Below are 10,561 nucleotides of genomic sequence, written 5' to 3' on the forward strand. Positions count from 1 at the left end.
CCCTCCCTGCGCTGCAGCTCCGTGCTCTCCACACCCCGGCCAGGAATCCTGCGCTGGCCGTGCCAGGACGGCTCCAGGTGTGGGAAAGGCGCTGCAGCCCCTCCGTGCCGGCAGGGCCGGTGCTCTCGCTCCATCACCGCTGAAAAATGCCACATTTGGGGACGACATCCGTTCCACAGACCGCAGCCAAAGCAACCTGGGGTGAATCATGGCCAGGACGGAGCCGGGCTCGCTCCATGGGACATGGCAGCGCCGCCGCAGGCTTTGGAGACCACGGAGGCTTACGCACTTGTTTGTCTGATCCTGGAAGGTTTCTCGGGCCCACGAACTATTCACAGCACACACACCACAGCCAGATTGTCATCTGCAACCACTTCTGGCAGCACCGTGAGCGGGAGCAGCGTGCCAGGCCCACAGCTGTGTTCCACGTGGGCTCAGTGATTCTCCCCCTGCACCTGAGGCAGGCAGCCTGCCCGGGGTGGGCTGGAGGGGTGACACAGCCCCAGGGCTCTCTGGCTTCACTCTGCAGCCCGGGCTGGCTCTCTGTGAGCCCCACTGCAGAGGGGATCTGCTCGGAGGAGGCACAGACCACGGGCAATGGAAACAGCCATGAATGCAAAGCAGCTCTGCCAGAGGCGCCCCCCTGCCTCCACACAGCAGGGCCTGTGCCCCACCTGCCCCATGGCTGGGGCTCGGGCACACGGCAGTGTTGGGGTGCTGCCACTGCTCCTGTGTGGCAGCCTGAGTTGTGCAATGGCTGCTCAGGGGACAGTCAGGTTTACTTTGCAAGAACGCTTGAACAAAACTACACCCCTGAAGGCAAGTTAGCAGCCAAAGGCAATATCTGCAGGGAAAACTGAGAAACACCTTGGGACCAGCCTGGCTCTGCTCACAGCCAGAGGAAAAGTCTACAGAGAACAAACACCATGGCTCAGAGCCAAGGTGCAGCCAGTGAGGAGTCAAGTAGAGTGCTCTGAGCAGCAAATATCAAGTGAGCAGGAGATCCCAGCCTCAGCCCAACATCCTGTTATTTGGTCTTCAAGAGCAGATCCAAGGACTAGATTAGGGCTGTGGTCCTCCTGGTGCAACGCTGGGCAGGAGCAGAGCCCAGACACTCTGCTGACAGCACCCCGGGGCACAGCACAGTTCCCCTAATTTCTCAATCAGATATCTCCCTCACTAATTAAGGCTTGGAAAAAAGCTGTCTTTTCCTGTACATCATGTATTGCAGGTATTTATTTTTCCCCCACATAATGAAATCTGCTTTGATCGTGCTGTGCAGCAGCCAGCTCCAGGGCTGCTCCATTCCAGGGCTGCATCTGTCCCAGCTGCTTCAGGCACGTGGGTCCCCAGCACGTCCCCAGGCCCTGTCCTGTGGTCAGCAGGACACACAGATGCTGGCCCAGCTGTCCTCAGCTCCAGAGGAACTTCTCAGGAAGATAAAACACATGTAAAGAGATCCCAAGCTGGAGAAGGAGCAGAGCAGAGGCTGGCCCTTGCCTGTCCCCAGCACCTGTGGTCCAGCCCAGCCAGTGACAGCCAGGTGCATCCCCTGGGGGCTCTCCTTTCAGCAGATGGGGCGGATGTGCCCTGCAGTGGGGTGCCTGCCACCTCCCCAGCCACACTGGTGTCACTCAGCACTGGGGTCACCCAGCCCCACTGTTTCTGGTGGCTGGAGCTGTCACACCCGGCTGGGTCACACCCCAGCTCCTGGAGTCCCCTGCAGAGCTGGCCATGGGTTTGAGAAAGGGTTTAATTTAACCACAGGCTCCACGGGTGCCTGCCATAGCCAGCATCATTCCTCACCATCCCCTGGTGTGCCTGCGGTTGGGCAGCACGTGATGCTGGGAAGGAAACGATGGCTGAGGCCACCAGAGCCACCCCTGCTGCCCCCAGCCTCCATCCTGGCTCCCAGCTGCAGTGTCACCGGGCGTGCGTTTGGGGACAGCGGCAGGGCCCTGGCTGTCAGCACGCACGGGCAATGTCCCCTCTCCTTGGGGAAGCCCGTCCCGTTCGGGAGGCTGCAGGAAGGGGCCGGCACTGCCCCTCGGCCCCCAGCGAGGCCGGCCCGGGGTGCCGCGGTCTTGGCGGGGCTCCAGCCCTGCCGTGCGTCCCCGGCCGCCTCGGGCCAGCGGTGTCCCCCGGGCCCTGCGTGCGGTCGCTGCGGGAGGCGGACGGGGGAAGTTTGTTCCACCCGGGCGCTTCTGCTGCCGGCCGGGCGTGACGGGCCGAACCCGCGGGCCCCCTGACCCGGGCGGTGGTCGTGGGGCTCCTCCAGCCGCCCCTGCCCACCCTGCCTGCCCTCCGCCCCGGACACGGGGGGCACCGGCGGGCGAGGACGAGCCGGGGGCGGCGAGTGCGATCCCGCCGGGACTCGCCGGACCGCGGCCCGGTTCCGCAGCGATCCCCGCTTCCCCGGGCCTCCCGGTACCGGACCCAGCGGGACCAGGTCCCCTCGCCCCCGGTGCCGCATGTCCCCTGTTCGGGATGTCGCCGCTCCACCGGTACCGACTCCCCCGCGCCTCCCTCCCTCCCTCCCGGTGCGGTCCCGCCCCGCGTACCGGAGCCGGTGCCGGCGGTGCTCCCGGCGGCGCAGAGCAGCACGGCGTGGGCGAGCAGCAGCCGAAGCCCCGCGGCCGGCGGGGCCCGGGCCCGGCACCCACCGCCCATGGCGAGAGGCAGCTCCGCCGCGTCCCGCGTAGCGCCCGGCGCGGCCCCGCCGCCCCCGCCCCCGCCGCGCTGCCGCCCGCCCCCGACGGGACGGGACGGGACGGGACGGGGCCGCCTCCGACAGCCCGGGACTGCCCCGGCTGCGCTCCCCTCCCCTGGCCCGCTTGGCCTCCCCTGCATCCCCAGCCGTGCCCGGTCCGTGTCTCTCCCAGGAACCCCGGGTTCCCTCGTTTCCCTCCCCGTCCCACCCACCCGAACATCTCCGTACCCAGCTCCTGGTTCCCACTTCCCGCTGCACCCCCACGCCCACGCCCTTGTCCCCACGTCCCCCTGCATCCCAATTCCACATCCCAGGTCCCCCAGGACTCCATGTGCCCCCCGAACTCCCTGGCCTGGCTCAGCTCCTCCGAGTGGCCGCAGGAGGCTGCCCGGGCAGTGCTGCCCGGCTGTGCCCGGAGCCCGGCTGCCCGCAGCCGCCAGCGGCCAGAAAAGCTGAGTTTATCGGAGCAACCATCGCTGGCTGTTTCCTCCCGGGTGCTTTGTTCCCAGCACCAGCCGCTGGAACCGGACAGGACTCGGCCAGCCCGGCCCGGGCAGGCAGCAGCCACCGCGCAGGAATCGAGTGGGGCTGGGAGAGGCTCTGCATGGCTCTGGGGCAGGCGAGGGCACGGAGGGCTGCAGAGCTGGCTGGGATGTCCCAGACTGGGGGAACCCAGGGCTCGGAGCCTGCTGGGCCTCTCAGCGGCAGAGACCCCAGCGCAGGCCCGGCTGTGTGAGAGGATTATCGCGGGTTTGCTGAGCTGCAGGAAGCCCCGGCAGGCTGGGGGAGCGCAGTTCCTGCCTGGACCCCGCTCGATTCCTCTGCGGGGGTTTCAGCAGCAGGGAGGGAGTGTCCTCACAGGGCAAGCGGCTTTCACAGGTGTCCAGAAATGCACAAGGGCCTCAGATCCGGCTTCAGCAGGCAAATGCACCAGCCATGACATAAACATGAGCTCAGCACGCTCTGCATGCGCTCACGCAGGGTGGGGACACTGCCTCTGCTCCCTTGACGAGCTCGCACCGGGGATTGGGGAGGGTTTTGCTGTGTGTGTGCCGTCGGTGCAGACACGGCTGCTCCTGCCCCCTGCCAGCCTCCCCAGGGTGTCACAGCCCAGGGAAGGCACGGTTCACCCTGTGGCTCTGTGTATTCCCCTCCATTCCCTCCTGCAGCACCACCAGCCCCAGCTCCGGCGGGTTCCCCTCCTGTCCCGCATCGATGCTGACCCTGGTGACCGCAGCACGCGTGACCCGGCCCGGCCTGACCCGCTCCCGCAGCCCTGGGGATGTCCCGCAGCCCTGGGGATGTCCCGCTCCGCTCTCACGCCCCTCCTTTCCCTGTCACCGGGTTTCAGCAATAACCGCTCTATTGCACAATGCCGGAAACGGCGCCGCAGCCCGGGGCCGCTGTCTGGGCAGGGCTGGCCTGGAGGGACTCGGCCGGGCACGGAGGGGGCTGTGCTGCCGGCCCAGGGTGCCCTGCACACCCCCGCCGCTCCCGGTGTCTCCCGAGCAGCCGGACCCCTCACTGCAGTGCTCAGCTCTAAAGCAGCAGCCGCTGAACTCCCTGGTGCCAGCCCGGCTGCCCCCAGACCTCCCGCGGCTCTGTCGGAGCTGCAGCCCGAGGTGTCTGACCCCAAATGCCAGGGTGGCAGCCAGCCCTGGGTGCCCAGAGCCGTTCCTGTGCCCAGCCAGGGCACAAGAGGGTGGTGTGCTCGGGGGCTGTGTGAGACTGTGGTCTCACAGCCTTGGGGCAAGGCCAGGGCCGCCCGAGGCACTGAGGGCACATCTGGGGATTTGCCACAGGCAAAATGGGCTCCGGGTCTGGCAAATGCCCTGAGACCTCTCCGGAGTAGAGAGGGGATCTCCAGTGCGGTGCTGCCAAATGCCACGTGTGCCTCACTGCCGTGTCCTGGGGGACAGCAGGAGACAAACAGACCCCACTGGGGCCCCGGCTGTTCCAGGGCTGCCGGTGCTGTCCCGGGGATGTGCCGGTGATACCCCGGGGATGTGCCGGCCCCAGAGCCCTGGGGATGTGCCGGTGCTGCCCGGGGATGTGCCGACCCCAGAGCCCCGGGCTGGTGCGGGAATGACCCTTGGGCTGCGGTGCAGGACAGGACGGAGGCGGGTTCGGAGCCGTGCTGGGATGCACCGGAGCCCCGCCCGAGGCACCGGCCCCCGCCCCGGTCACGGCCCCGCGCGTCTGTCCCGGCGGGGCCCCGGTGCTGCGGGCGCGTCCTCCGTAGGGAGGCAGCAGAACTCCGCCGATGGCAGCGCGGCGGCGGCGGCGGGAGGGCTGCGAGCCGCTGGGAGCCGCTGGGAGGTGCTGGGAGGCTCGGAGCATCGCTGCTCCTTTGCTGCTGTGCCTTGGGCCGCCCCGCATCTCCCCTCCCGTCCCCGGAGCCCCTCATTCCCGTGTTTGGGGTGGTGCTGCCCCCAGAATCCGAAACGTGACTGGAACAGGAGAGCGGGACACAAGAACCTGTGGCGGGTCAGCACCCAATATCCTTCCCCTCATAAAAATCCTTCCCCCCATCTGCCCGAGGATGCTGGAGCCATGGGGACACCTGGTGCTGTGCCCCGTGAGACAAGGGGCAAAGGAGCAGCTCAGGGACAGCACCCACGCTGAGCCCCACGCAGGGAGCAGAGCTGGGGGCAGCCAGGCAGGGGCACCCCCCAGCTCCCCACCCCAGGCCTGTCAGGACCGTGTCCCTCTGATCTGCATGGCCGTGGAACATCCCCGGGCTGACCCATCCTTGTCCATCCCTGAGCAGCTTCTCTGTGGGATGTGGTTCAGTGGGGGAACATCAGCCATGGGCTGCAGGAGATGGGCAGAGAACACAGGAGCTGAACCCCACATCTTTCTGCTGTGAGGTTGAGAGGTGACCGGTGGCAAGGCCCCGTGGGGAAGGTCCCCAATAGCCACAGAAGCAAGGGCACAGCAGATGCTGGTGGCTGGAGACCCCTCAGGGAACAGTGCTCAGGGTTTGTCCCCTCTGGCTCAGGGGGCTGTGTGGGCACAGGGCCAGGTGGGGCAGCTCAGGAGGACAAACCCCCCCCGATGGCTGCACAGGGCTGGCGGCCCCTGCCCCAGCTCCGCCGGGCACAGCAGAGGAGGACCCAGCGTTTCCTCCGGCCCGGGGGGCTGACAGACAGTTTGGGGGGCTACAAATCAGAATTGAAAAGCCGGGGCTGGACAGGCTGTCTGGGAACTCGTAACCTGAGCCCCAGGAAAGCAGGACTCAGGAAAGCGCTTTCAGCAATCATATTCATCATCTTCAGCTCGGGCTCATTAGGCTCCGGAGCCCAGCCCCGCCACCGCCAACGCCTCCCGCACGCAGATAGAGCCGCCGGCTCAGACAAATAAATGCTTCCAGCTTCCCGGTGGATGCGGCAGGTCAGGGAGCATCTGATGCCAATTACCCGCGGTGTAGGGTTCCCGGGCAGCCCCTGTGCCCCGGCCCTCCCCGGCCACCGGCACCGCCACCTCCCCTCCCACGGGTCACCCCCTACTCCGGTGCCAGCAGCGACGGGGACAATCCCCATCTCCGAGGGGACAGCTCCAGCCTTGTGCCCCAGGGGGAGAACGGCCCCGTGCCCACGGGCTTTGGGCTCCTCCATCCCGGATCGGCGCCCGGCACAGGGGCTGATCACCCCAGCGCTTCAGGGCACGGCCGAAGGCCACCTCAGCATGTGGCTGTCCCCACCAGCTGTCACTGCTGCCACCCCCTCTCAGGCTGTCCCCACACACACAGGGACCCTCCTCCCTGCTCTTGGCGGGGCCCCAGCTGGTACAGCAGGTTTGGAGCCATCCTGGTGAGGGGCTGGCAGAGCCCCGAGCACTGGGCAGCCCCCACCAAGCAGGGGAAGCGTGCTGGGGCTGTGCATGGCCCTGTGACAGCACATGGGTGCCCCAAACCCCTCTGTGCCTGCTGGGTGTGGGTCCCACGGGATCCCTGGGGCAGCTCACCCCCACCTCAGGCCCCGAGCCGAGGACAGCTGTGGGACTCTTGTCAGATTCAGGTCCAAAATCACAATGGGGCATGGAAACCCTGGACAGGGCTGGGGAGGGTCCAGGTGCCCATCCCGAGGGGCGATGGCAGCAGCCCAGCCACGCAGCCTCGCCAGGCTCGGTGGGGAATCGGGCACAGGTGGCTCTGGGGACGGCTGCACAAGGGTTCCCTCATCCCCAGGCTCGGGCCGGCCTGGATGTCCTTAATTGCCCAAAGGTCGGTGTCCCCGGGCCCGGGGCCACGTGTCGGAGGGGCTGCGGGCAGGAACCTGACACGGCCGGGAGTCACTCGGGATCAACGCTGGGGGTCAGGAAATTACAATGGACACGAACCTAAACACGCTGCACGTCCCCCCAGGTAATCAGGGGCCGGGCCCGATTCCAGCTGACAGCTTAAATGCCCCAATTCCTGAGCCGCTGCGGCTCGAGGGGGTCCCGTGTGCCGTGGGCTTCTCCCAAGCGGGCTCGGAGCGGGAGGTTCGTCTGTAATTGGAGGCGTGCTGCATTCCCCTGAAAGTAGCCAGGTCCCGCTGGAGGGGGGCTGCGGGAAGGCAGCAATTTCCCTTATGGAATTATTTACCTGATTAGAGAGTTTATTTTATCAAAATTGCTTCAGAATGGGGCTGCTCAGTGTGTCCAGCACAGGGAGCTCCCCGGTGGGGCTGGCGGCCTGGAGACAGGTAATTTGTGTGGTTAATGGGACTAATCCACCAGGCAATTACACCAATAGATTTCACGGCTGCAAAGTGCTCTGTTCCCATTAATTAAAAATCTGTTAAGAAGATTAGCACGTAAAGGTATCAAAAGAAACCCACGAGTTTCTTTCCCCACAGGCCCCCCGAAGGCGAGTGTGGGAGTGCTGGATTGCTCACATTAGCACAAAAATGATTCTTTAAAAGGTAAGGGCTTCACATCCAAAGTGACTGCTGACAGTTTACCCCGACTTCTCTACCAAGAGGTCCTTTATTTTTAATTACAGTTTTTTTAAAATTAGCGCTGATTGTTCGCGTGGAGCGTTAGCTTACATATATTTGGAACGTGTGGTTCCCCTGTGTGTGGCAGCACAGGGTGAGGAGGGCAGGCCCTGGCCCAGCCCCGCTCCCCATGTGCCCCCAGCGCTGGCTGGTGCTCGGGACTGCCCAGGAGGGCTCCGAGGGGTCTGAACTCAGCATCCCACTGAGATGGTCCCACCAGGGCAGCACCACCATTGGCACCACCACAGGGAGCCCCAAACCCAGCTCTGCAGAGGCTTCTCTGTGGCAGGAGAGCTGTGCCACCCCCGCTGCACCCCACGGACACCCCACGGACACCCCACGGACACCCCACCCCACTCCCAGCCCGGCTCTGCTCAGCCCCTCTCACCACTCCTGCTCTTTGTCCACAGCCAGACACGAGCAAAACAAAAGCAAATTCCCCAGCAGCTGAAGGTGCCATTTTTATGGCTGGGCTGAACGAGGAAGTATTTTTTGATCTGTTAAAAATCCTGAATATTATCTGACAGTTTATCTTGTTTCTCGAATCCGTGTCTTTGCAGCAACGCCAGCTCATTTACATGTGTATTGCGCCTGCCTCCACGGGTGCTGAGGTCAATTGAAACTCAAGAAAAGAGGAGAAATTTATGCAAAACTGTTGATTGCATTTGTATGTAATGAAATCATCCAATATTCATCTGACTATAGACTCTAATCTGAAAGGAGAAGTGAAGGACATAAGAGTCACTGGAAAGCAATAATGAGCTTCTGTAGTGATTAAAAAAGCACTTGAGCTTTCTGAAAATCCAGCCAGAAATCGTGTCTAATCAACACGGAATATAGGAGGCAGAGATTACATTGATACATTTTGCAAAGCTCACTGTTGAAAATGCATGCTCGCTGTAAACTCTGACATGCCATCCAGGCTGTGGATACAGATCCGGGCGGCACAATCAGCGCCCGCCCGTCCCTGGCACAAAGCAATCTCCGTGTCTCTGCTCCGTGACTCACAAGGAGCGCAATCACTTCTATTTTCAAGAGCAATGTTGTTTTTTAACTATGTCGAGAGCTTCCAGCTTCCTTGGAGTTTTTCCTTCCCTGTGCCTCAGTTGCTCCTGTCCCTGTGGCCGCGGGGCTGGGCCAGGAGCTCAGGCCTGTCCTGGTGTGCCAGCCTGGAGCACTGGGACATCCTGGTGGAGCTGAGTGGCTTTGGGCAGCCTGGGAAGGGCACAGGGATGGGCACAGGTCTGTCCTGAGCAGGGGTGGGCACAGGGATGGGCACGGGGATGACCACAGGTCTGTCCTGAGCAGGGATGGGCACAGGGATGGGCACAGGTCTGTCCTGAGCAGGGGTGGGCACAGGGATGGGCACGGGGATGGGCACAGGTCTGTCCTGAGCAGGGATGGGCACAGGGATGGGCACAGGTCTGTCCTGAGCAGGGGTGGGCGCAGGGATGGGCACGGGGATGTTGGGGCTGTGACCCCCAGGGCACCCCCACCCCTCCATGCCACAGCAGTGGGACCCTGGCAGTGCCCCGGGCTGCAGGTGCTGTTGCAGAGGGGTCCCTGCCAGGGCAGCAGGCTGTGGGCAGCCCAGGGGGTGCAGCCACGGCCCTCCCTCACCCTCTGCCCTGCCAAGGCCAAACCATTTGGGGCTGATGTGGCCTCGCTGACACCGACCCACATTGAAGCAGCCCAGCTGCGTCCTGGCCCGTGTCCCTTCCCCTCCTGGGTTCTTTGGCACAGCTGGAGCTCCTTTCCCACCCGCCAACAGCATCAGCTGCAGCTTCTTATCAGCTCTGGGTGCAATCCAGGCTGGAACCGAGTGAGAGGCTCCTGCTGGTGCCAGGGGAGGAGTGTTTGGAGCAGGCAGACCTCGTGCTGCAGCTCCTGATGTGGAGCAGCAGGTGATTTGTGCTGCAAAGGGAAAGTGGGAGCTCTCCAGGGCCACCCTGTGAGCCAGCCAGTGGTGAGTGCCCATCCTCTCTTTCCTGGGGGGTTCTGTGTGCCTGGGAGGTGCTGGGGCTGTGGGTTATTTTGTGCTTGTCCCACACGGAGCAGGATGGGGCACAGCTCCCCAGGTTCCTGTCCTGTCTGCCCTGCTTTGGTGGCACCAGGGCTGAGAGCGGTTTCTGTGGGCCCTGTGGCTGCTCCTGGCTGATGCAGGGCACAGGGGTGGGAGGGGGACGCAGGTAAATGGGCTCCCAACCATGCAGGCAGCTCTGTCCCAGCCCAGCACCAGGGCAGTTTTACCACAGGTTCCATTCCTTGTGTAGTGGTAAATATTTGGGAAATTCCCATGTGCGTGGCCTGCTGTAGCTCCACTGCCACACCCAAGGGTTTGGAGAAAGGCAGAGGCTGGAGGAGCCTCCATGAGCAGCAGCAGCTCCTCTCCACCTGCCCTGGCTCTGTGCAGCTCCCAGCCCAGCATTGCTGCTGTTCCTGGGCAGGTATCAGGGAAACCCTTCCAGCCCAGGCTGCTCTGGGGATGCTGAGGCTGCAACAATGGCAAAAAAAAAAAAAGCCCAGTTGATAAATGTCAGAAGAAATCCAGCAATGGCTGAAAGCAATTTCCCGAGCAGTGGAACCGCCCTGGGCTCGCCATCTTCCTTTATTCATTTATCATGGTAAGGGCTTTGGCCAAAATACACAAAGCAGAGAAATTGTTGACATGTGGGGCCCTAGCAGAGCAAATCCTTCATCCTCCTCCCCCTCCCCGTGGCACACAAACTAACTTTTGGGGAGTTGTTTATTTAAGGAGTGCAGAGCACTTGGTGCTCTTTGAACCCAAATGCCTTGGGAGCAGGGCCGGGGCTGCCACCTCCTTCCCGGGGCTGCCACCACCTTCCTGCTCTGCCACCACCTTCCTGCT

This window comes from Melozone crissalis, unplaced genomic scaffold (genome assembly GCF_028551555.1).
Source record: "Melozone crissalis strain CALT ecotype California unplaced genomic scaffold, PUWL_Pcris_2 ptg000041l_1, whole genome shotgun sequence".
In the NCBI taxonomy this organism is placed as follows: Eukaryota; Metazoa; Chordata; class Aves; order Passeriformes; family Passerellidae; genus Melozone; species Melozone crissalis.